The sequence below is a fragment of the Ambystoma mexicanum genome, chromosome 6q (genome assembly GCF_040938575.1).
Source record: "Ambystoma mexicanum isolate Mex_15411 chromosome 6q, UKY_AmexF1_1, whole genome shotgun sequence".
Lineage (NCBI taxonomy): Eukaryota > Metazoa > Chordata > Amphibia > Caudata > Ambystomatidae > Ambystoma > Ambystoma mexicanum.
Window position 1 is genome coordinate 811515867 of NC_090937.1, and position 27865 is coordinate 811543731.

The 27865-nt window shown below is 42.9% G+C and overlaps 1 long non-coding RNA gene across 1 annotated transcript; it reads right to left on the bottom strand.

Moving 5' to 3' along the window:
• Positions 1–298: 298 nt before the first annotated feature.
• Positions 299–22128, bottom strand: LOC138515559 (uncharacterized). The gene is made up of 3 exons (XR_011282075.1): positions 21898–22128; positions 11952–12066; positions 299–1520 (listed from the first exon to the last, which is right to left on the bottom strand). It is a non-coding gene; the product is annotated as an uncharacterized lncRNA (long non-coding RNA).
• Between the last annotated feature and the right edge of the window lie 5737 nt (positions 22129–27865).

A 27865-nucleotide genomic window follows, 5' to 3' on the forward strand; every position in this document is an offset into this window, starting at 1 on the left:
AAGGTTTAATGAAAGGTCTGTTTGTTGCAAGTACCTTGGAACAATGGGCCTGTGAAAGAAAGTTCTCATTGGGACAATTTATAAGCGCTATGATATGATATGGCATTTATAACGCGCCCATACACAAGTGTTTGTATACACTGTGCATGTCCTTCACTGAAGTCGTGTTAAAACAAGCATTGGCAAATCCAACAGCTTTTATATGCCTAGTTACTCGCACCATTTTGCACCTGCAACCATCAATAGCCAGTTAATAACACTACGACGGTGCAGGGCAAGAGCCTTTCCCATGCCTACACAAAAGCCAAAACGACTATTCGGCTCACTATTCGGCTCACTATTCGGCTCCGGCCGGATAGTAAATTTACTATTCGGTATTCGGCCGGATAGTAAATTTACTATTCGGTACACCCCTAGAATATACCAACCTAGCCCCTTTTCCCTGTGTTGCGGTAAATGTGAGCAGACTCAACAGTTAGACTTATTAAAAATGGCATGCGTAGAGTTCATGATAAGCAGTAGAGTGTTATTGTGGTACCTTTGTCTATGCTGAGAGTCCCTAGGGGATAGAGTATGCAAATGTACAAAGGAAGTAGGAACAATAGGTATACTTTCAGTAGGTAACAAAAGTTCTAAAGAATGAGTTTCCTCAAGGTACCACAATCTTAAGGTAGCGACTATTAAAAACCCAAATATCATTATAAAAATACAGCAATACATTTTCGGGGCTCAGGCATTTTGTCCATTGTCCCGGTTGGTCACCCCCTTATTTACAAGTCCCATACGAGCGGTAGCGGTAGCAGGCATTGTAGTCTTCAAATGGATACCCCAATGTTCGTTGCTGGTGACCTCCCGGTCGAGCGACTTCTTAGTCCTTCCACAACCCTAGCCAACAGAATCCCCTTTCTCAAATTTGGGCAAAAACAAGCCCTCGATTATCCTTTTCTTCTTCAAATGCACAGCCGAACCGTGCCGTAAGTCTATCAGATGCACAGCAAAACCGTGCCGTAAGTCTATTTTCTTTGATGCAGATTGTACCTTACTTTCCCCGTTACTGATTGATCCGGAAACAATATGTCATCACTTCCTGCTGGAAGCAACGTGTCGGAAACAAGTGAAGATCCCGAATTTGAAATAGCAGTTTCCAGATGCAAAACTTTTGGAGAGTGTGGAGACAAAATGACAACTTCCCCAAGCCTCACGGGCTCAGAGAGATTCTCTGACACACTCTCAGTGCTACTTACTGCTTTGGGATTGTTGGTTGCAGTATCAGGGAGGGGTTCTGTTTCTTCTGTAATGTGTGGCACTGTGTGAGGAAGTTTCTTGACGGAGGATGCATGGATCCAGTTCTTTCTCCCAGAGACCCGCACCGCTGTCTGGGTGACCAACAGGACTTGGAACAGCCTATGCCAGCGAGGCCCAAGGCAGGAAGAGTGCTCAAATGCTTTGACGAGCACCTAGCTTCCAGGCCGTATGCTGTGTCCCGGGCCCTCGTATCGCACAGGTAGAGCTTCTGGTACCTGGTGATAAATCAAATACCGGTTTTTAGTCAACTGGCTGTAATAATCTGAAAGTAATATATTTTCAACATTTCTCAATGAATTACATTTAGGAAGGTTCCAAATATTGGTAGGTCTCCCCATTACCACCTCAAATGGAGAGAGCCCAGTCTTAGTTTGAGGGGTTGTACGCATGGATAACAACACGATCGGTAAGGTGTCCGGCCATTTTAGTTTGGTGCCGGCACACATCTTAGCGAGCTTGTTCTTAATGATACCGTTGTGTCTTTCTACTAGTCCGGCGCTCTGAGCATGTCTGGCCGAATGGAACCGTTTGTCAATTCGTAATGCCGTACGTATCTGCAGAATTACAGCAGCGACAAAATGTGGAGCATTGTCCGACCAGATAACTCTTGGTAGCCCGAACCGCGGGAAGTATTCCCTTAACATGATTTTGCAGTAGTCATGGCTGTAGCATCTTTAACAGGGAAAGCCTCAACCCATTTACTAAAAGCGCAGATAGCCACTAGCACATATTTTTTATTATCACATCGTTCCATTTCAATAAAGCCAAAGTGGATCACTTCGAAGGGGACAGAGGGTGGCCCAAAACTTCCCCTTGGAGTTACTGTCCCCTTTCCCACATTGTGTTGTAGGCAAATCATGCAATCCTGGACCTAGCACTTGGGCAATTTTTGAAATTTTGTCATTTACCCAAACTTTCTCTAACATTATTGTCATCTTCTGGGCACATACATGCGTAGGACAAGGGGCCATGATGACCATCATCATTACATACGCGTCAGGGAGTAGCCATTTCCCTTCCACCATATCCACCCAACACCCATCATCATCAAGTTTCCCCAAGCCTTCAGCCCACCTTTTGGATTCTTCTAACGTGGCATCAGCTTGGATATCCCGTACAGACCCAACACCCTCATCCATTGCATAAGCATTTACAATCTTCCTTGAAACGTACATCTCCGTAAGGAGATCAGTAGCAGTTTGTTTAGCTATCTGATCAGCGAAAGCATTCCCTTTCCCTATATCAGTATTCAGTAAAAACTAAAAACAAGCATTTTCAAATAAGCAAATATTTAGGATCTGACTAAGCAACCCTGATGTCTCGTAAAATGTGTGTACCTCTGTTGTCTAAATGTACGTGCCCCGGATCCGGCAGGCTTTCGGTGCGAAAAAAAAAAGAAGCTATACGAGGACATACTGAAACAATATGAAAATACTGAAGAGCAACGTTGTAACTGAAGTGATAAGAGAACCACATATGAATCAATAAAGTAATCATGAATGTAAAAGAAGACAAAGTAACTGGCTGACCAACAATTATAAATACACAGTAATGCAAGCATGATAAGAAACATAGAAGCTTGCTATAGAGGAATATGTAATGTGGCTAGGACGGCCATAATTGGAAAATGGATGCAGGCTTGGGTTAAGATTCAAATCAACTACCTCAGAAACAGATCAGGATTGCAAAGTCTGGAGATGCTGGAAGAACAGCTTTGTATGCAAATGAAAGAGGAGTCTATGTTGGCTTGGGATCAAGGATGCTATTTTTAAGTAACTATAAGCACGAAGGGAGGCATACAGATAAACCATGGACGAGACATATTTTTCTTAGATTAAAGAAGAAAACATTGGCAAGAGCCAGATATTGGACAATTAAAAGTGTATGATGTCTGTTAGGACAGTTTTTTCTGAAGTTAAAGTAAGGGCTCAGTAAAACCATTCAACTGAGGCAGTACAAGAATCCTCTCTAAGTATAAGGATGTACCACCTGAGTTCGGGTGGCGTAGACAGAGCAGCCAGGCTTATTTTAGGAGGGAGAGAGGGCTGTAAAATAGGTACAAATGAAATTGTAATACAAATGGTCCAAAGAAACACCGAAACACTATGTATTGTAAACATAATTGGTTTATTTAAATACAAGTAGGCGCAGATAAATATTGGGGGAAATAAGTACTATCACATTATATATAACCACAATTAAAAAAACACAACCGCTATGCTTGAAGGTTCACAGACCAAAGCATATAACATAATCTGGAACACCTAAAAGTAAAACCAGGGTAGTAAACCCTATCAGTTGACACTCAGCAAGAAATCACATAGTCATATCAACTGGACAATATACTTTTCTGATCTAGTGAAACACAGATTGTAGGAACAGTATAAACCTATAACTCTGATTCAGGGTAACACAGTTATTCTAGGGGAGTTGGACCTTGGGGTGTAATGAACAGTGGCTTTTCAGTTCAAGGACTAAGGGAAGCAATAACTCTAATGTATTTTAGCATAACACAGTTATACTAAAGGCAAGTAAAACCTATACACTTTTTACAGGAACTATAAGCAACTTAAAGGCAAGTCTAAACCTAAGACTCCTTTTGTGTCTGTCTACAATAGACCAGGGAAAGCAAAACCCATTTTTACACTTCATGAATGACTCAAAGTTATTCTAGGTGGGTAAAACCTAATGCAGACATATTCTGAACAGGCTACCAGCAAGTCAGGGGAAGCAAGACCCAGTTGGGGACACTCATACATGTATCCTAACAGTAATCATGAAGTGAAACCAAGTACATTACTTTTGGGAAGAGGTACAACCAAATCACAGGTGAGTAAGTAAACCTTATATATACTTTTCAGAATAGTGTAACACACATTCAAGGTTAGTAAGAACTTTTGTAACTGTGCACTCTCAGAGTTACAGTTACCAACCAACTTTGTTTTACAGGTAAGTAACTTTTAAACACGCATTCTCTATTCAAGGCAAAAGGCCCAATCCTTTAATACTCTTTCCCCTGTTCTTGGAGCATGAGTGTTCTTATTTGCAGACAGAGGGTCACTAGGGTCTACTGTCCAACAGGCAGTGTCAGGATAGGTTCTTAGGTAGAAAAAGTCAGTGTTCCTAAGGAAGACTGTTCAAAAAGGTGAGTATTTTACATTAGAGTTTGTTCAGGGTCCAGGTGCTTCACAGAAGACACCCTGGGAGGATTCCAGAAGGGTCTGGGTGTACTGGATGAGTGGCCTCCCAATACAGAAACACCCCAAAACTGCACCGGAATCACAAGAGTCTTAAGGTAAGTAAATACCCAAGCCAGCACAGTATCTCAGCACAGAAGAGGATTTTGCAGCAGGAGGACTTCAGGATCTACAGCCAAAAACTGGTTGGTGGATTCCTTGCTGTGGTGATTGAAAACAGGACCTTGGAAGGGAATTTGCAGCAAGGATCAACAGGGAAGGCACTAGGCAAGGTTTTCCTTGTGTCTGGATGCGGCTCTGTGGATTTGGCACCTTTTTCAGGAGCACAAAAGAAGACAGAATATCCCAGGTCGGATTCTCATTGTTTGCAAGGTCCAGCACTCAGGTGAGGGGAATATCCACACTGGAATCGTGTCTCTGGAGATCCATCAGGATGTCCACAAAGTTTCAGCGAGATTTGGAATTCGGAAGATTGTGCACCGCACAATGGCTCGAGTTCCCAGGCTATTGGGGTATTGCAGCCCTGCAAGGTCGAAGCAGTCGCAGCATGGCGTGGGATGGCTCAAACTGCTGGTCTTCTTGAGTCTAGTGCATCTCACTAGGCTCTGGATTGGGGTTGTTGTTCTCGGAATCCCAAGGTTGAATGGAAGGAAGGGCTACAGCAGGCTCCGGTTACACAGCAGGCTCTCCGGTCGCTGGAAATCGCTTTAGCCGTGAATTCTTCATCTTCCTCTTTGATTTAGGTTCCAATGGTCGACTGCTTTTCAGCTTCAAGGTTAAAACATTTTTTCTGCAGGGATCCAGCCAATCAAACAGCCTTGCAACATTCAAACTTAGGGGGTTGCAAATCTTTTCAGAACAGCCATCCTTCCAGCTTGACTGGAATCTCACACTCAGGCTGGAAGACAAAGGGCTGCAGAGTTTTGGACTCCTCTCCTGCCTTCACAGACACTCTGGAGCCTGTGCCTGGAGTCCACAGTACTCCCGCCGAAGATAAAAATCACACAAACGAATTTCCCACCCTGGATGTCAGGGGAAGGAACAGGAAAGGACAGGGGATACTAAAATGGTGAGAAAACAAAGCAGGGACCATTTTGGTAAAATGAGCACCCATGGGTGCCTTTGCGAGGGTTGTGCAAACAGCCTGCAGTAAAGGTGCATCAAATTAATAAAAGGTATCACTGCCACCAGCCATTGAATGTAAATTTGTTCCTGTAACAGAATTTTTACAGTTTTAGTGTGAAAGTGGATACACTGTATCTCCCCAGCACTCCACATAAGGTGGGGTGTGCTGGTTTCACCAAATAACATGTAAAAGGGATCCAAAGATCCTTTCTAGCCTTGAGAACTGTAGTTCTCTCAAGGTTAGCCAGAGAAAATTAAAATGGGTGCCCCTAGGGCAACCCTGCAACAAAGGCACTTATTGCCAAAACGTTGTCAAAGAGGATAACTTTTAAAAGTCACTATGGAGAGTCTAAAAAATGACACCCATAAAAAGAGTAAAATATTCTGTGAGTGTGGGAAACGGTTCCGACTCACAGAGATATAAGGAAAAATAATCCACCAGTAAAGTCAAAAGGTTCTGGGGTTCACAGAGGTCACGAAGATTTATCATTAATATGAAAATCTTACCTAACTGTCTATACAAGGAAGAGTGAACAATTCTCTAGAGGTCAAGAAGAGCAATGACACTCAGTATAATTAAATCAAATAGCAGTAAATAAGAGGCCAAAATGGCAAAATTCCTGTACTCTTCACATGCGACTCAGAAGTTGAAAACAGGGCTATTCATTACGCCACGGATGAAGATAGTGATGTGCTTGCACTCCCTTGAATGTCCCAGAACAGAGAGCAGGCTACAAGGTCAACTATAGACAGGAAACTTGGCTCATGGCTCATGGCCGGAATTATGAGAGAAGATGGAGTAATTGGGAAAGTGGGGAGTAATCTGATGTGATACAAGCATCTGGCTTTCGTTTCGCTTACTTGCTGCTACCGAGACGAAAGTCTTCGGGTGGGGGAGAATGCCAACCAATCAGTGGGTCTATGTGGCAACCTGCTATACATTGTTGCATAGACCAATTGGCTGCAATTTGTTTGCTATAATCATTATTATACAAATTTAGAGGTAGTTGGAGGCATGCCTCACAGATACGAGACAGCTAATGGTGAACTAAGCCCTATGTATTCTATAAGTAGATATATCCCATAACCATTCCCTCCCGCTAACAGGTTTTATTCTTTGCCTTGGAGCATGATGTCATAGATGACGTATATTGGGGTATAATACCTCTCTGTAATCAAGTTTGTTTGAGTGTGCAAGGATCTGTCTGATGTCTTCCAGTTGACCCTGCTTTCTTAAATAGAGAATAACGTAGAACGTTGCTATATTCTTTGAGTCTGTCTGGTTATTTGGTCGGAGATCTTTAGCAGTAATTCCATCTAGCACAACAGACGCTTCAAGGTGCTAGAGCACAGTGCATTCCATCCAATTATTGGGGCCAAATCAGATTGAATTAAATGTCCATTGGTGTTTTTTTTCTGAATGCTGCAAATATTTGGGATGATCAGATTACACTAAAATACCATACAACCGTCATGCAATGGTGCATGTATGTACACATTCCACCTACAGGTGGAGCCTCTAACCAGCCACACCTAGGAGATTAAAGTGCCTCCCAATCAATCATAGCTATCAAATAAAACATTTTGTATAATCAATGCGGTTTGCCACTGCTCTTAGAAGTCACATGTAAGCACTAGGAAAGCAAAAAAGAAAAACAAGCGACACTGTTCAAAGCTACTAAATAGAAATAATTCAAAAGAGTGTGAGTTTGCATTTATCTGTATAATGTGATGGCAGCCCACGACCTACTATATCTGACTCGCGTGTTTGAAAGTGAGAGTTTCCTGCTAGGTATGGATAGCTGGCAACCGAAACAGGTCCTCTTATTTCTCATGTATTGCGAAACAGGACCCCTTATTTCTCAGCTATTTCCAAGTGTAAGGCCGCTAGATCAGCAGAGGCAACATGTCTACATAGAAAGAGCTTCATTTGCTAAATCAATCAGATAGACCGCGCTGTCTGTTTGACATGCTTCTCCTTGCTTCGTGTGTAGGCCAGGACACCTCGAGAATGCTCAAGTGTTCTAGGAAACCGGGCCTGCTGAGGCAGAAGTGCGTATTTCATTACAGATTCTTCTGGGTAGACCGCAATCATAGATTCTTGGAGGTGATCAGGATGAGCAAACATTTAATAGAGATTACATCAAATTGATTTCAGGAACATTTGTCAAAAGGTTTAATTTAGCAACAATGCAATTTTCTTTCCTTTCACGGTATTGAAATCTCATCATCTGAGCAGATTGAGAAACCCTTATTTTGAACAATATTTATGTGCAACTCTGTACAAAATGTTTGTCCAATCTCAATTGCCTAGAGACTCTGACAAAGCTTTGAACCGAGGAGATTAGTTATACATTTCTCATAACAACCTGAAGCGGTAACATCGTCTCCTGCATACATTCTGTGTTTGGAAATGCGAGTCAAGAGGAAGATAATGCAAAGGTCAAGAAAGATTGACTTGTGCAGTCTACCTATATATTGCTGCATGGTGTTAAAGCTTGTAATTCACAGTAGTGGAAAATTACACCTTGCCACTATTAATACCGTATAGAGGTTAGCAATGAGTCCATAGGAAATAAGCACCACTTTAGCACAGGATTTCCAAAGACAAATGGATTACTATCACCTGAAAGAGAAAATAAAGCAATGCCTGGCTGAGAAGATGGCAGACATTATAGAGATTTCGGTCTGTGTGTCGGTAAACACTATTTGAACATGGGGAAGGGTGCTTAGCCAATCAGGTGGCTGGAAATGCTGGAGAGAACAGAGTGTACTGCCCATGTTTTCCAGCCACTTGAGGCCCTTCGACGTGTGCTGCCATCTTGATTGTGGGGAAGCAACAGGGAGCATTTCCCTGTTGCCTCCCTGTTTTACTTTTCAGACACATGTAAAGTTCTCAGAATTACTCATCCTATTACACAGACTAAACGTTCTTGGACTCAGGAAGGCAATAACTTACAGTTATACTAGTAATTAGGAAATAATTGGCTCTTTACAGACCCTTCATTCATATTTCATAAGCATGCAGAGTACTATGAAATAAATGCAACTAGTTATACATAGATGCATGAACTAGGACAAACACAACTAGTATACATCACTGTTGGGGCAGTTGTAGAACAAAGCTTCATCTCAGCCAAGGCAACACGACCCAGTCCCAAGGCAGGTAGGCATAGAGATATTTCTTTCACTAACAGGGTCTGGTGCGGAGCGTCCTCCCTCTCAGCATGACTTCATCACCCAGGGGTTTCAATTATCTTTCTCTTCATTGGGATACCTCTCTTCTTAAGCAGAACAAATCCCTGCCCTCCATAGGTTACAGACTGCCCCGGCCGAAGGGCAGACAGCAAATATTGGAGCCAAGAGTTGAAAAATCCAGACAGTGGAAAAACCCAGCTTGTCTCTCACGCTCTCGTTCCCTGCACCCCTTATCAATGCACCTGCAAATCTCTGACTCCCCTCTTGGATCGCCCTTGAGCGAACAATGCGAAGACTATCCTACAAAGTGAACTCATCTACTTCACACTAAAATATTGCAATCACTGCAGAAATCATGTCTGCCTCCTAAGTGAGCTTGCAGTAATGTAGACTTTCATTGCAATTTGGGAGTGAATGTCCAAAATGGCCACACACCGGTGCCATGTTGTTTAGCCCATTTTCGCACATGCACTACAATACACCCCTTGGACAATCAACTACCATATCCCAATGAAACAAAGGACGGTTTCCAAAACCGCTGAAACAACCCTACGAAATTGGGAATACTTGAAATACAACAACAACAAATCATAAAAAACAACAAAACAACAAAAATACATACAAAAACAATGCTTCAACAATCCATAAAAACAATTGATCCCACAAGCTCCCGCTCTGATCTTGAGTTACCCGGGAAACTAGGTCATTCAAATTACTTATATGGGAATGGTCATTCAATTCAAAACAGCACATCCCCTCAACAGCATTACAACCCAAATTATGCTTCAAATGCAAATAATCTACAGCAGCCCCGTTTTTCAAACTAGCCTTTCTAAAATTCTTGCTCTCCAAAAGCAGTTTTGTCAAAGCTTGAGGGGTTTCATGAAATCCCTTAACACTACTCAAGCTAATCTAATCAAAGATTTATAACCACCAGCAGCCAAACCCCACACACCCACCAAGGAAAATGCAAGTGCTAAAACCTCAGGTTCAGATAACAAATGCACAGTAGAATCACAACCAGGCGATAGACCAATATGATGAACGGAACGTGTAGCTCTATGATTCACAGGCTGTAAAGGAACATCATCAAACCGAGCTGAGTCAATGCACACGGTCCACCAGAAATATTTGCAGGAATGTAGGTATAGGTAAAGTTACCACAGGAAAATAGCCAACCTGTTGGAAATTTCACATGTCGAAGATGGCTGGCGGCCACAACAGTGAAATTACACAACATTGAATTCGAAACATCAGTGCATGCGCTGTCAGAACGCGCCCATAAACGCTTCTCAAAGTCAGTCTTGGTCACGCCATTTGCCAAGTGCAATTGCTGGCATTTGCCAACGTGTCGAGAATGACAGGATATAAAACACATACCGGCTGGAGCAATGTCGTGGGTACATTTTGTGTCATATTCCTCCACTTGTGATCAGTGTCAGTGTCAGACAGAATTTGCAGTACTCATAAACGGAAAAAGAACTTCTGACATCCGAGCCCTCAACCAGAGAATCATTATGCAGTACTCTGAAAACGTGTTGCAGCACAGGTTCCTGCTTTGGCACAGCCACAAGCCACGTTGAAATAAAGTTCAAAGCATCATGAACATCAGCCAGGCAAAAGCGTGAGATGTTCAAAACACGGTGAGCCAGAAAAGCCCACATATTCTCAGGTTGTTTGACAATTGTAGAATAGCCATGCCACACAAAAGAAATGGATTTTGTGCAAGAGGTCAAAACATTACATCCAAGGTCACAACGTTTCCTACAAAAACCATGGTACAGTGCAGTCGAATGGGTGTTAGGCAATGAGGTAACAGGAAAGCCGTTAGTCGTCATCCAGATCATCGGAATCAGTTACGCAATGGAAACATTCACCACATCCGTTTGCATGTCCACGGACCCTCCCGAACAGACTGCACACAAATCCACAAGCGCACACACCACAAACAGGGTCTGGAAGAAAATAAATTACAACAAAAACAAGATATCAGTGAAGTAATTCACTCAAGTAAATAACATTTGTCAGCAGGAATGTGGCTCCATTTCCTCTTTCCCGGTTCCATTTCTAGAACAACCTGATCCTCTCCTGCTGCAATTACATCTGCCAGAACCGGCGGGACACTAGGTTTCTCAACCCAAACTTTTGCCCCGGAACCATTTTGTCTGTTGAGCCAAAACCTCTGTCCCCACGTGTAGTTACCATTGTGGGCGGCTCTCGTTTTTTTACCATGGAAAATTTTACAGGGACAATAATCAGTTGTGCCACTCGATCCCATTTATGAATTGGTCATATTTTCTCTCCAATATTGATTAGAATTCCTTTCATTTCTCCCTGATAATATGCATCCACCATCCCTCCCAGTACTGCACTCCAATTCCAATGTCAATAACACTGATTCCTCTTGGTTCCTCATAGCATGCAAATCCACCCCTGCGGACTGTGGTGTTGCTCGATAACGAGCTACAGCCCAGGTAACATTTCCCAGTACATCAATGTTTCAAATGACCGGTTTGGTTTCATTTGTAAAGCTGGTGTTAGCATTTGCATTAATGGAGTTTCACCATTTGCAATTGACCTGTTATTCAACAATTGCACTGCACTGCATCTAAAATGCACTCATGTCACCCTTTCAGGTTAACACTCCCAGTCTTTCGCAACTGTTCTTTCAACAAACCATTCATTCTCTCAATCAATCCCAAAGCCTCGGGGTGATAAGGGACGTGGAAAATCTATTTGATGCCCTTCTCCTGACAATAGTCCTGAATCAGCTTTCCTTTAAGATGTGACCCATAGTGACTTTGAATCTGTGAAGGTACATCATAGTATGCTGCCACTTGATCTAACAATTTAATGGTATTCAACTGCGTAGCTCTTTTGCATGGTAATACCATCAAGTGTCCTGAATATGTGTCCATATAATCCGCATACTGACATCCTCTGCTGATTGGCATCGGACCGATGTAATCGATCTGCCAAATGTGTCCAGGTAATTTGCCTCACTTCAATGTGCCTTGGATCACATGTGGAATAGAACTCGGTTTCTGATGCTGACACACTGCACATTGCCAAATCACTTTTTTCACTACTTCTAAAGAGACGCTAATTCCTTAATCTTGCACCCACCTGATAGTATCCTTTTCTCCAAGATGCCCACTTTTTTGGTGTGCCCACTTAGCAATCCTTTCCAGATCATCTTCTTCGAACCTCGTGTCCATACCTGAAATTTTGGCATTTTCATCTGCAACAGAATTGAACCAACGTTCCAATGAGTCTGTCGCACAATGTGCATCCACGTGATGCACGGTCACTTTATTATACATCAACATTTCTGCAATATCTTGCCACAGTTCTTTTTCCCATAATTCTTTTGCATGAATCTTCCACCCATTATTCTGCCATGTCGGCAGCCAAACAGCTAGTCCATTAGCCACAGACCATGAGTCAGTGTACACAGAACATTGACCCGGTGCTTCTTGTTTCAATGCTTGATAAACTGCATATAACTCCTCAAACTGACTACTCTTTCCCTTGCCTGATGTTGTCAATATTTACTTCGTTTTGGGATTGTACGACACTGCCTTCGAGTATCACTCGGTCCCCACATATTTAGCTGAACCATCAGTGAACCAAGCATTTTCAATTTGTTCACTTGTCAAATCCCCATAAGGGACTCCCCATTTTAAAGGAGACACAGATTTTTGTTATATCTGGTGGTCCCTGATTAACTAGCGGAACCCCAGCCACTTGCTTGTCTAATGAAATGAAATAAAAAGATATTTTGTTTATATCGCGCTCGGACACAAGTGTTTCAGAGCGTGACCAGGCAAAGGCAAAGGCAGGGGAACAGGGAAGAACAAAAACAACGATTTACTAGGCCCAGTGACATTGGGAATGTGCAAGTGCATGGGATAGGGGAAGGGGGAGAAGTGGAAATTGAGGAACGGAGGAGAGACAGAATAAATAATAATAAGAAGTTAAATAAATAAATACATAGATAAATAAGGAAATAAACAGTGGCAAGCGCTAGGTTAAGCATAAGGTATATCTGAGAAGTGCAGAAGAAAAGTGGATGGGGGACTGTATGGGTACAGATACAGACCACAGTGCAAGGGGTGGCGCAGAGGCAGTGCAGGAGGGTGGCAGTGTGAGCAGATACCTGAGCCTGAAGGACAGAGTGTGGCCAGGTGCACGGTGCAGGGAGTGAAAACAGATCAACAAGGGAGAAGAGGGGCAAAGGCAGAATCAAAGAGGAAGGTCTTGAGGTGCTTCCGGAACCGGAGATGGTCCTCCTCAAGTTTCAAGGTGGCAGGAAGATTGTTCTAAAGGGAAGCCCCAGCCAAAGACAGAGATCTAACCCCAGCTCATTTCTTTGTAAAACGACTGACCCTTTGGGAGTTAGAAATAGATGAGCGAATGGCTCAAGAGGGGAGGAATTTATGGAGGGATAGTTGAAGGTATTTTGGACGCAGGCCCCAGAAAGCCTTATAGACAATGCAGAGGGTTTTAAATGTAAGCCTTGTGTCCACTAGGAGCCAATGAAGGGGTTTCATCACAGGGCTTGAGGCCAAGGACAAGTCTTGCAGTCCTGTTATGGATTAGTTGTAGAGGGCGGAGAGTGGAGGCAGGTAGAGTTAGAAAGAGGCTGTTACAGTAGTCCAACCTAGAGAGAACCAGGGTTTGGGAGACAGTGAGCTTCTGAAGGAAGGAGAGGAAAGGCAGAGTACCTCTGAGGAGGTGCAGTAAGAGGTTTGACTTTTTTAGAGATGTCAGAGATGTGTGCGGACAAGGAAAGTGTGAAGTCAAAGATGACCCTGAGGTTCTTAGCCTTGCAGGTAGGGGTAAGAGGAGGGCCAAGAGAGGCCAGCCAGAGAGTGAGGGGAAAGGATGGTGAAGGTATACCAATGAGGAGGATCACAGTCTTGTTGGCATTTAAACAAAGATCGTTGGCGGCACACCAATTTTGAGTGGCGATTAGGCAATCAGAGATGAGGGAAGCAGAGGAGGTGGCTGAAGGAAGCCTAAAAATGTGTTGGGTGTCATCAGCATAGCACTGGGAATTTGAGAAGAAAATGGAAATGCAGTAGGTGAGAGTTGCCAGGTATTGGTTGAAAAGCCAGGGCGAGAGGTTAGACCTCTGGAGATCACCACAGGTAGAGAGGGAGATAGAAGATAGGATGGACCCAAGTTGTACCTGGGAGGGTCAATCAGAGAGGAAGTAGGTCATCCAGGCCAGAGCCTGATCAGTGAAACCCAGGTTGTCATGGAGATGGTTGAGCGGGGTGGTATGGTTGACCGTGTCAAAAGCAGAAGAGAGATCGAGCAGGATGAGGACAGAGGGAAAGTTAGAGTTAAGGTTGGAGAGCAGATCTTCACGGATGTTCAGGAGAGCAGTTTCTGTTGTTCTGGCAGCTCTGAAGCCAGGTCATGAAGAGTGCCAACAGAATTAGAATGAAGGTTAAACTGAGTGATGGCTAGCTTTTCCAGGAGCTTAACCAAAAAGGGAGTAATGGAAATTGGGCGATAGTTAGCCGGACAAGAAGGATCAGCTGTGGGTTTCTTGAGGAGAGGATGCACAAGGAAGAAATTCTGAGGGGAGGGGGAAGATCCAGAGGCAAAGGAGAGGTTGCAGAAATCAGCAAGGGCCGGAGCAAGGGTAACAATATGGACCTTAATGGTTTCAGAGCAACAGGGATGGACCTGTTTTGATGAGGCTTCCATAGATCGGACTTGTCTAGTGACCTCATCAGGGGAGAAAAGAGAAAAGACGGAGAAAGAGGGTGGGGGTAGCTGAAGGAGGGTCAGCAAGCAGAGACAGACAGGGGAGAGGAGGAGGAGCAGAGAAGAGGGTGAAGAAGATGTCCTGGGTTTTAGAAATAAAATGAGAGGCAAGGGCATTCCAAAGAGCCCGGGAGGCAAGAGGAGGGGTTTAGACTGCTGCAGGGTTGGCCAGCTCCTTACAGATTTTAAAGAGTTTGGCTGAGTTTTTAGGTGCCGCAGAGACAAAGGCTTGAATGTGGACTCTCTTCTTGGTGCAGACAGAGAGTCGGTATTGCCTTTGGAGCAGGTGGCAGGCCAGTTTGTCAGAGGATGAACAAGAAGCCCTACATTTCCTCTCAGCTGCTCTACTCTTACGTTTAAGTGTAGCTAGGTCAGATTCATACCAAGAGTTGCAATTGGCTTTGGACTTCAAATGGATCCTCATGACAGGGGCACCAGTATCAAGAGTAGTAGAAATAGAGGAGTAGAGCAGGGACAGGGCTGTGATCACTCCAGGAGAGAGGAGTGGTGTGGGGGATGGAGAGGGGGAGGCCAGAGGAGATCAAGACATCAGCAGAGTGAGTCGGGCCAGAGGGGAAGATAGAGAGGGAGAGTGAATCGCAGATGTTGCAAAAGAGCCCAGATGAGAAACAGGGAGAATCAAGATGGATGTTGAGGTCAACCAAGAGGAGGATTTGAGTGGTTGAGGCCAGGAGGGAGGCGGAGAGGCCTGCCAAATCAGAGAAAAAAGATGTGATTTGACCTGGGGGGCGGTAGAGAGTAGCAACAGTAAGAGTGGCTAGGAGAGAGGGAGAGAGCCTGCAGACAGGGCCTTTGAAAGAGGAGTAAGTCTGAGTGGGGATGATAGAGGCAGGAATTCACTCAGGGAAGATCAGGGCTATACCCCCTCCAGGCTGGGTGGATCTGGGGGTACAAAGGATCTTGCAGCCATCAAGGAGGAGAGTGTCAAAGCTTATGACAGAGCTGGCCTTGAACCATGACTCGGTAAGACTGAGGACATCAAGGTCGAGTTCTTTTAGGAGGTGGCAGATGTTAGAGGAGTGTATGACAGCAGAGCGAGAGTTGAGAGTTGCAAGATGAAGACTTCTGTGGAGGGGTACATATCAGCGGTATGCCCTCCGGAGGTGTGGAGGGAGCTTGAGATGGGGCAGAGGAGGAAGGAAAAGAGGGCCAGGTAGCTAAGGCAGGAGCGTAAGGGACAGCTTGAGATGAAAGGAAGTTGATGAGGTGAGGGAACCACATGTTAAAGAGGAGAAGATTGGTCTGAGGGTCTTGCACCATGACAGTGCCATTTAGGTAGACATTAATGATGACTCTGGAGGAGTCGAAAAAATCCGTGAGGACTTCCCAGAGGGCTCCACCATTAATGGGAGAGGAGGAGACAGGACAGAACTTAAAGATCATATGAGGGGTCCATAGATCTGGCGAAGGAATGAAAAAGAGGATGTCAGTGAGGGTTTTTTTGGCAGAGGTGCTGGAATAGGTATCAGCAATGGGGAGACCTGGGTTGGAGGCCAAGATATCCTTTTTAAATTTCTTCTTAGAAGACTTAGTGAGAAGGGAAGGATAGTTGATAGAGAAGCAGTTGAAGTAAATAGGAGAAACAGATAACACAATGGCCAGGTAGAGAGAGCAGGCAGTGGAAGAAATATGCAAGTACAGCGGTATGGAACAGTCATTGGGCTAGCAGGTTACAATTGAGGGCTAAAGTTAAATGAAAAACACCCCCAAATTTGAATTTCAAAAACACACCCAAATTTTACTTTCAAAGTTAAATGAAAAACAACCACAAATTTGACTTTCAATAACACACCCAAATTTGACTTTCAAAAGCACCCCCAAATTTGATTTTCAAAAACACACACAAATTTGACTTTTAAACACCCAAATTTGACTTTCAAAAACACACCCAAATTAGACTTTCAAAGTTAAAATTAGGTTTTCAAAAACACACCCACACCCAAATTTGACTTTCAATTAAACACCCAAATTTGACTTTCGAAAACACACCCAAATTTGACTTTCAAAGTTAAATGAAAAACACACCCAAATGTGACTTTCAATAACACCCAAATTTATCTTTCAAAAACACACCCAAATTTGACTTTCAATAACACCCAATTTATAATTTCAATACAACACCCAAATTTGACTGTCAAAAACACACCCAAATGTGACTTTCAAAGTTAAATGAAAAACACACCCAAATTTGACTTTCAATAACACACCCAAATGTATCTTTCAAAAACACACCCACATTTGACTTTCAATAAAACACCCAAATTTGACTTTCAAAAACACACCCACATCCAAATTTGACTTTCAATAACACACCCAAATTTGACTTTCAAAGTTAAATGAAAAACACACCCAAATGTGACTTTCAATAACACCCAAATTTATCTTTCAAAAACACACCCAAATTTGACTTTCAATAACACCCAATTTATAATTTCAATAAAACACCCAAATTTATCTTTCAAAAACACACCCAAATTTGACTTTCAAAGTTAAATGAAAAACACACCCAGATTTGACTTTCAATAACACACCCAAATGTATCTTTCAAAAACACACCCACATTTGACTTTCAATAAAACACCCAAATTTGACTTTCAAAAACACACCCACACCCAAATTTGACTTTCAATAACACACCCAAATTTGACTTTCAAAAACACACCCAAATCTGACTTTCAATTACACACCCAAATTTGACTTTCAAAGTTAGATGAAAAACACACCCAAATTTGACTTTCAATAACACACCAAAATATATCTTTCAAAAACACACCCAAATTTGACTGTCAATAACACACCCAAATTAGACTTTCAATAACACACCCAAATTTTAGAGGCAAATGCTAAGGCAACAAGAGGTAAAAGAAATGAGGTATGAGTTAGAGGTGAGTGCTGAAACGCGTGCATTAGAGAACATAACGGGGCGATCAGTTGGAAACAGGCAGAGGGGAAAGCGAAGGTCCATGAAGGGGAAAAGAAAGGCTAAACATAAGGAGAGAACTAACCAATGGTGAGGGGAGTAAGAGAGTCTTGGTAGTCCAGTTTCATAGTTAAGTGTGCTGGCAGCCCTAGAGAGGGTCAGGTTGTGGTAGTAGAATCATGTAGCATCCCGGTAGCAGACAGGGAGAAGACGGGGCCTTAGAAAAGGCCTTTGAACAAAGGGCCAGCTCCCGCCTCCCGGTCCAGCCAATTGGAAGATGAATAAGAGGTAGCCAATGGTCAGGGGGCCGGGTCAGGCTACAAAGACAACATGAAAAAGCCCACAGCCATCTTGGAATGGGTTGATGTTATGTTATATTATGTCTGCTTCTATTGCGCCGGAAGCCCAAGGGCATCAGGGCACTTTGACAAAACAACACAATTAAACAAACAAAACGTGCATCACGACCAGAAGATTCTACCAATTCTAGCTCTATATCGGTAGATTGTCCAGACGGAAGAAACATAAATCACCTAAACAAGAAGGTTTTCAAGATTTTCATAAATTTTAAGTGGTTTTCTTCCAGTCTAAGATCTTGGGGAAGACTGTTCCGCAGCTGTGGCACCAGCACTACAAAAGATCTTCCGAAGCCTCTCTTCAGCTTATATTTAGGCACTGAAAGCAGCCCTTTGCCTTCTGATCTCAGCACTCTCTGTGGAATGTACCGTTCCAGATGGATTTTTAGATAGCTGGGAGCTTTTCCAAAAAGGCACTTATGGACAAGTGTCATAGTCTTAAACTTTATTCTCTCCTTGACTCTGAGTGAATGTAACGACTGTCTAGCAGAGGTAATGTGTTCACTTCTTAGTTTTTTCACTATCCTTACGGCATCATTTTCTAAGACTTGGCATCTCCCTAAGTCTTTTGCCATTGCTCCAACGAGGAGTGTGTTGCCACAATCTAGTCTTGATAGCACAATGGCCCTGCCTATTGTGGCTATGATCCTCAATCCAGGAAAGGGCTGATGGCCTTCATTAGCCACAGATAGTAAGCTGAATTTTTAAGCAGGTAGTTAACCTGTGCTTCTGCATTCAATAAGGAGTTTGCCATAATTCCCAGGGTTTTAACCTGGTTAGATACCTGAATTTTGGCTTCATTGATCCTGAAAGTCCCATACTCAGTCCCCAGTTTGTCGAGTGAGCTACTATGCCCAAATAACATGAGTTCTGTTTTAATGTCGTTGAGGCACATCCAGTTCCTCTGCTTCATTCATTTATTTTACTATAGACAGATGCGATCATCTCACTATCCTCAATGTATGATCCTTTTAATTCAATGACCAGCTGCGTATCATCCACATAATTCGTGAAAAACACTCCAGCTTTCACCAAATATCGCACAGATTACGCATGTAGATGTTAAATAACATAGGTGAGAGACTCGCACCTTGAGGGACTCCAAATATAATTGCCATGGGGTCAGAGAAATTATTCCCCCAGTGCACTTTCGCTTGGCGGTCCATGAGAAAGGAAACTAGCCACCTAAGGGCTACGTTGGAACAACCCACATTGTCTCTCAGTGCCTCTGCTAACAATTCGTGATCAACAAGATCAAAAGCCACACTGAGATCCAGCAGTATCAAGATCCCTGTTTTTCCGCTATCCATCAACCCCAGCATGTGGTTTTGGGGGTCCACATGGCTATCTCGGTGGTAGGGGAAGCACTAAAACCCCATTGTTGTTGGTGTAGTACATTCTGTTGTTCTACATATTCTTGTAGTTACAGAGTAGCAATTCTATCCATTATTTTAAGTATAAAGTTAGAATTTGTAATGGGACGGAGGTTCGCTGGATCCTTCGGATCCAGGCCCACTTTTGCCAGTGGTGTGATTGTAACCTTTTTTTATTTCTTTTGGTACTGTACCGTCCTTGAATGAGGCATTGATAATTCTCGCCAGGATAGGTGCAAACCGGTCCTTATTTTCAAGTATGATGTATGCGGGTAGAACATTTTCTGCACACGTCGTAGGTTTCATATGTCCCAAGACTTCCACTAATTCCACTGCTGTGATGGGAGAAATATTGAAATTCTCCAGTCCTTCCTCTGTCCTACTGTCCCTTGACCGGGATGCCTGTGTCAATGTGTTCCTGGCATTAATTAGATTTTGTCTTGCTTTGTCAATTTTTGCTGCAAAAGCTTCTTGTGCCACATCACATTCTTCCTTGGATGGGAGGAATGGTGGAGTGAGCATCTTTTGTTTCTCTATATTTTTCAGTATTTCAAATAATTTACTTGTTGAATTAGCTGCAGCTTCTATTTCCCTATTGAAGAAATTGGCCTTAGCTATTCTTATGTTGTCTCTGTATTTCTTATTGGCTAGCTTCCATTTTTCTTTGTTTTCCTTGGATTTGTCATGTTGCCACTTTCTTTCAAGTGCTCTTTTTTCATTTTTAATAGAGTCTAACTCAGAGTTAAACCATTTCTGGTTATTACTGTCTTTTTGAGTTATCTTGGTTTTAATTGGCACTAGCTGATCCACCAGCTCCTGGATTTGTTTTAGATATGTGTTTAACAAAATCTCACAACTATCCTGGGCCTGAAAGGACTGTATAATTTTATCTAGATAGGGCTGGATGTGTTCAATCTTGAGATTTTTGAAGTTTCTGCTAGTGACCTTTATGTGAGGATTCTGGAATTTTACAGGAGTCTGTAAAACAATGTCCAGAGTGACCAAAAGTGGTCACTCCAAGTACATGGTTCAGTCGAAATCATGTGAGTCTGCAGATTGTGGGATTCAAGCCAATCCAATTGGTTGCCTTGAGGTGTTGTGGGTTCATTATTGATAACCACAAACTCTAGGTTTTTAAGTGTTTTTTCCAGGGCTATGGCATCTTTATCTTTCCTGTTCCCTCTCCAATAATTAAAATCGCCAGCAACCAAAGTAGATACATTACTGGGTCTTAAGTTAATAAGTTGAGAGCTAAGCTCATTAGTGAACCCAGAGACCAAAGAAGGTGGCCTGTAGAGAAGCGCTATGTTAACACAATTGTTAGGAGTAAAGACTAACTTCGGCTGGATCGATTCACAGCCACTACAACTGAAACTGACCTTAAACAACTTCAGCTCTTCTCGAGCTATAATAGCTCCTTAACCTGTTTGACCTCCTTGACCTGTTTCTCTATTTACATTGTATGATGTATAGCCCTTGGGTACTGCTGATGAGCATGTAGGTCCTATAGGATCTTTCAGCCACGTTTCAGTTATGCATTGAATATCTAAACGTTTCTCCAAAATCAGTTCATTTATATTATTTGCATGTTTCACCATAGACCTAGTGTTCAACAAGCCCACTTTCAGCCTCTGACACAACCCAGTTGGTGTAACATCACTCTCTTCCATATCCATCTTATTGGGTCCCTGGGCCCCTGGGCTTTCTTTTACCTGCCGACTCTCCTTCTGCTCTTCATTTGCACCTGACATCCCCTCTCTGAGTATAACGCAAAAAACGTGAATCCGATACGTGTAGGAAGAGACAGAGGAAAGAGGTAGGGCAGAGCAGGGCACTCCCGGGGTGAAACCGGAGTAAACCGGCCCCTACGCGCCAGCGCTTACGCACCTGAAGTGTAGTTAAGTACGGTTGTGAACTACAAGAATTAGGGCTAATGTAGTTCGCGGCAAGTACAGGCACGTAATCAGACTTTAACTTCCAACAGCGGTAACACAAACACTCGTGCAGTACTGCTACGTAGTCTGTTTAACTATTTGTTGAGCTCTTGTTGTCAGAACAACGGTATCACAGCAATTATGCAATATCTGTGAACAAGGTATGACTAAATATATCTCACTTATACACCAACCTAGACGCTTCCCAACAAACACAGAAATATTCTACAATATTCTAAAATACTTGTAAAATAATTTTTAAAAGATTATAAAAATACACTTCAATTACACACTAAAACTAATCACCCTAGTCCTCTCCTAGTCTAATATCAAAGGAGAAGGCAAGGTTCAATTTCTTAAATAGTCCAGAGTGAACCGGCCCCTACGTGCCAGCGCTTACGCGCCTGACGTGTAGTTAAGTACGGTCGCGAAATCTGATGAGTGCTGCAGTGCTGGGCAAAGGTTAAAAAGTCCAGCAGAATTAGGAGCACACACAGTTATTGGCGGGAGAAAAAACATGTGCTTATGCACACATGCTTTTCTTAGGCAAGCAGCTGCATTTCAAATGTGCTAACTGAAAAAGCAAAACTTTATTTTTATTCTTTTCCCAAAAATTCTGCCAAGATAAATTGCACACATGGAAACCAAAAAGGGGCCTGTGGTAAGAGAGAATACCACAAGGCTTACCTTGCAATGAGTGGCTCTCTGCAGGAATGTGGAGAGGTTCTTCAGGATCAGCTGAGCTCATTAGAAATGTACACGTGCTGTGAGCATGAGGTCCTGAAGCCGTTAACAATGAAGCCAATCCAGATTGAAATCAACACACGCTGCGAGCGCGAGGTCTGGAAACTTTGCAAAACACATCAGATCCAGGTTGCAAATGCGCACGGAGTACGCGAGGCAGGAAGCGAAGAAATAAACAGCTTGAAATGTGTGTGCAGGCAGAGCGCAATCAGCAGGGTGCAGGAGCAGGAGAAAAATGGAGGAGCTGGGGCCAGAAATGGATCTTTGAACAAAGGGCTGGCTCCCGCCTCCCGTTACAGCCAATTGGAAGATGAATAAGAGGTAACCCATGGTCAGGGGGCCAGGTCAGGCTACAGAGACAACATGAAGAAGCCAGCAGCCATCTTGGAATGGACTGATGAGTGCAGCAGTACTGGGCAAAGGATCAAAAGTCCAGTAGAATCAGGAGCACACGCAGTTATTGGAGGGCGAAAAAACATGCGTTTCTACACACGTGCTTTTCTCAGGCAAGCAACTGTGTTTCAAATGTGGCAATTGAAAAAGAAAAACTTTCTTTTTTTTCTTTTCCCAAAAATTCTGTCAAGTTAAATTGCACACATGGAAACCAAAAAGGGGCCTGTGGTAAGAGAGAATACTACAAGGCTTACCTAGCAATGAGCGGCTCTCTGCTCTTGGCAAGTCTTACCTTGTAATGCAGGCTCTCCGTGTAACATTGCAATTGCTCCCTATCCTGTTTTGGCATGATCCTGAATGTTCCATTTCCATTTAATGATGCTAGCCTCTTGAGCGTGACACATTCGATGTGTTTAGGAGAGCTCAGTACCCATTGCATGATCAAAATTTCTTGTTGTATTAATACATCATGACCCACTGTCATTTGCTGTGTCTATAAAAGAGCCCAATAGCATGCCAGCCTCTGCTTTTTAAAGGGAGTTTATCTGGCGCCCATTTGGCGTAAATGTCATGTACAGACACATTTAATTCAACTTCTCCTACTCTCAACTGCCATAAGTCTAGCACTTTTTGGACCTTATCTTTCACTAGTTGAAATGATGTTTCCTTCTCATCACCCCATTCAAAGTCGCATTTCTTTCATGTCACTTTGTAAAGAGGTGCTACAATTGGTCCCAAATGTGGTATATGCTGTCTACAAAATCCAAACAACCCTATGAATTGTTGAGCTTGTTTCTTATTTACAGGTGTAGTGAACTCAAGAATCTTTTGTTTGGCCTTCGGCACCATTTCACAAGGACCATTATTTAATTATTGAACCCTCTGACCAACAGAAAGTGATCTGATGGAAAGCGCCCTAGAACTCCCCACTCAGTGGACTGCTTTGGAAAGTAAAACTAAAACGACATCACAAACTAAAAGGAAAGCTGAATCGTCTCTGTCCAACCCAGGTCAAGAGACTTCAGTAAAAAAGGTAAGAATACTGGACCTGGAGTCTCCAGTATTCTTCACCCTTGAAGAAAAGAAAGCCCTGACTTTGGCAAAGAAAGAGACTATCTACCGATATGGAAATCCAGAGTCCACAAAAAACAAGACACAGACCTTCGACAAAAAAAAATAGGAGGCTACAATAAATGTCCAACATCAGGAAATTATATAGACAGAGAAGCTAAACATACCTGCATCTCGAGAGAACAGAAAAACTCAAACCTGCACTTTTACTATGGAACCCTGCCAGAAAAAGGGGAATGACATCGTCCTGAACAGAACTTTCATACTAAATCTGTTCCAGCACATCCCCTCACTTCGGTCTTTAGACACTGATGACATAGACGTCATAGAATGTGTTCAACCCAATTCAATCAACAGCGTGTATGTCCACATCTCATCACACACAGTCAGAAGAATGCAAAAAGAAGAGATCCATAAATAATGGCTATATTATACAACTGTACCTATGCTCACTGTTCCCATGTAACCTCAGAACGTTAGCTATGTCTGTAACCAAGTTCCCATTGTCTTTGTTATATTCACCTTTGCCAAGTAAACTATCTTGTACCAGTGCCACGATGCCCAAGGGCAGATGTGCGCTTTAAAAATGCAAATAAATAAACTCAGAGCTCTCGGCTGCGATTTAAGAGAAATCAACAACTACGACTCCAGAATAGACAAAGGGAACACAAGATTCAACTCACCCAGGAATTCTCAAAGCATTCCTCGGGGGAGTCGAAGAATAAGACAGGTCTCAGCAAAAAGAGCTACTAAACCGAAACACCCAAGATCGATAAACTCTCAAGTACCACAGGGATCGGATCAGTGGAGAAACTCAATTGGCAAAAAGAAAGGCACAGATTTAAGGAGAGGCTCACCTCGGAATCACTATAACAAACATGGAAATAAAGCCCCAAGAGACAGAAAATATGGATGACTAGAGGAATTCAGGTCTAAACAATCTACTCAGCAACACAAAACCAAAGGACCTCTGCAATCAACCTTTATGCGAAGTACGGAGCGCAAGAACTCGTTCAACCAAGATCGACTTCTGCTCGGCCCGCTGCCGAATTGGAACATAACAATAGAACAAGACCTCTCAAGACCCATAGTGAAAGAACCATACAACTACTCATGATTCTCCCAAAAAGACAATGAGCAAAGAAACTGGGCTTGGCTATCTGAAACTCTGGCAGCCCATCAAAGTTCATAGCCACTAATACACCCAAAAAGACAGAAACAGGAGTCTTCGAGAACATCATAAGGTGACACTCCGATTAAACTGACCATGGGATCATGGAACATGCAGGGCTTCACCCACCTGACTACAAGATCCGATGTGAACTTAAGATCTTTCGACGTTCTATGCCTTCAGGAGACTTGGCTTCTAAGAAAACTGACAACCGACGGCTTCCAAATTGCCTTTGCTCCGGCAACCCAAGGATTGCTAGGCAGGCCTTGTGCTGGTCTGCTGTCCGCAATCTGATTATGCAGCTGACTACAACTGGAAAAAACACTTGTCAATAATGCCTTCATTTTGGCATCCTTGATCTCGTGGCATCCAAGCCCTGCTTCAAGAGACTCAACCAAACCCAGCTTCTGTTTGATTATCAACATATACCGGAACCCGAAAGTCCTTAAGGAACCAGCCTTCATACTCAAAATGGAACAAATAATCAAGGCCACTACACACTCAACTGAAATTGACTACATTATTATATGTGGAGATCTAAATGTAACGATACCAAGCCTCGACCTGAACAACAAGGCTCCTCATAGTGCCTCAGATGACACAAGGACGGGCGCCAGATCGACAGTTCGAAACTCAGATCAGAGAGGAAAAAGCTGGGTGGCTCACATGGAGGGAATAGACTTACATAACCTCCACGTCCTAAACTCTACAACAACATCCACCATCCCTACATGGGAACATATAAGTATCCAGAAACCTATTCGCAAGAGTCACTTCATTCAAGGTGATCAGGGCTCAATACAGCGACCACAACCTCTTGTTGGCCACCTGGTCACTTCTAGAAACTCTAACGCAGTGCAGAAGGAAAGTCATGGCACACACAATCAACTCTAACAATGCGGGTTCCAGACTGAGACTCACTTCTGAATAAATAAGAGCAATAACAAAACAATACGCAAAGTCAACAATTGAAAACATGGTGAAGTCAAAACCACCAAACTCAGACTACTGTCCTCTGCTGACCCCTTACCAACAACAAAGGAAAAATCCAATTACACTCAAGAATCATTTACATACTACAAACAAGCAGCTAATCGAAAAAAGGAAAGAAATGCAAAGGGCCATCAGGAGAGCGAAAACCATTCCCTTAATGACTAACGATGAAGCAGCTAGGAAAGCGAGTAGGTACTACACAAACTGGGTTACACCATACAAAATCAACCTCTACCAAGGAGACTTAGAAAACATGCTGATAAGCCTAAACGGAAAACAATCCAAGGCTTTCTGGTCTCTCATCGATTCGAACGGAAATAGCACGCAGGACACGCTGATCAACAGCATCGGAGAGAAACATTGGATAACACACTTTTCCAAAATGTTTGCACCAATTGTGGACACAAATCAGATATGCTTAATGGAACTGCACTGTTGGGACGTTGAACAAAATAAAACTGAGATCTGTCAAAAAATACGAAAGCTAAAGAACTCTCTAGCTCCAGGGCCGGACTGGATCACCAACATGGACCTCAAAACTAACACCGAATCCTGGGGGGACCTAATTGCACAAATATTTAAGAACTGTGCCACCACCTGCACGATCCCAAAATTATGGAAGACAGCCAATGTTGTCCCTATCTACAAAAAGGGGAACAAGGGCGGACCAAGAAACTATCGCCCTATTGCCCTACTGGACACAATTGGACAACTATTTGGATCCTTCCTTCTTGACAAATTGAAGACCTGGGCTGAGAACTCCAAAGGCCATGACCACTTACAAACTGGTTTCGTCAAGAACACAGGAACAATGGCAAATATAATGCTCTTGAGCATTTTAAAAGCAAAGGTGTTGGAGGGAAGTCCCAACATATATCTGCGTTTGTGGACCTCTACCAAGCATTCGACACAGTAAACAGGGAAAAACTATGGTCCAAACTGAGGAATTGGAAATGTCCCCCACTATCCTCAATCTGATAATTGAATTGCACTCCAGAACATCTATGATAGTACGACTGAACAGAGCTGGCCAACTTTCTGAATCCATTCAAACGTGAGAGGTGTCAAACAAGGTTGCCCCTTGGCGCCGGCTCTGTATAATGCATATATTGGAGATTACCAGATATGGGAAAACACGATCAGAGCCTTCCTACCCTCTGTCAGGAACAAAAGGATAAGCAGAATGCTGTATGCTGATGATATTCTTCTGCTAGACCAAACCCTGGTCGGACTCCAAAGAAAACTGGACGCCTTGCTGGCTTACTTGCAGACAAATGACTTGAAAATCAATTTCACAACAACCAAGGTGATGACACTTGAAAAAATCTCTACCAGAATGGTAAAAACAAAATGGCATTTAACGGATGACATCCTAGAAAAAAGCAAGGCTTTTCGATATCTGGGAGTCACAATCAACTCTAACCGTCTCCAACTTCCAAAGCGAAGGCTGTGCCAATGATCGTTTACAGAGCGGAAGCAATGCCAATGATACCTCAAAACATCTGGGTTAAGCTAGAAGGCCACTTTTGGAGAAAAGTGCTAATGCTGCCGCAATCTACTCCCATTGCCTTGATACGAAAAGAACTCAGCCTGACATCGCTAAAAGGAACAGTGGAACTGAATGGACTGATGCTACACAGAAAAATTATTCTCTCAACTCAAAAAACCTATGAGGTAATCCTAGAAGAATTGAATGAAGGTACTAAGAAAATGCTGACCAAACGGGCAAACAAAAATTGCCTACTCTGGAGGAAATAGAAATTCTTGGTTGGAATTGGAAACCAATCCTAATAAAACTGCTAAAAAACTCAAAGAAATTGATTGGATCAAAACCCTGGAAACTGCCTCAAATAACAAGTTAACCACTGACCTTCCACTCAATTTTCAAAAAGCAAACAAACCCATGGAACACTTGCTGAAATGCCCAAGCAAGAAAATGTGATCTACTTACATGAGGGCAAGGCTTAACCTACTCAAAACCAAGGAAATACTTGTGATCAGAGGACTTGTCGAAAACAACATCTGCAGATTCTGCGACCAGTCAGATTCCATCGAGACTCTAAGACATCTCTTATTAACATGTTCAGGCTTGAGATCAAAAAGAATGTTATACATGGGACACCTGTTTAAGAACACTCGATGTTGGGAGGAAGAATACTGGTGGCACTTACTGATGTCAGGAAAAGACACTAAAACAGTAATTGCAGTCACGCAATACCTCCAGAATCTAAACCTAAGCTCTGAAGATAGTCGGTCTGCTTAGATAAACTCAAACAATAGGCC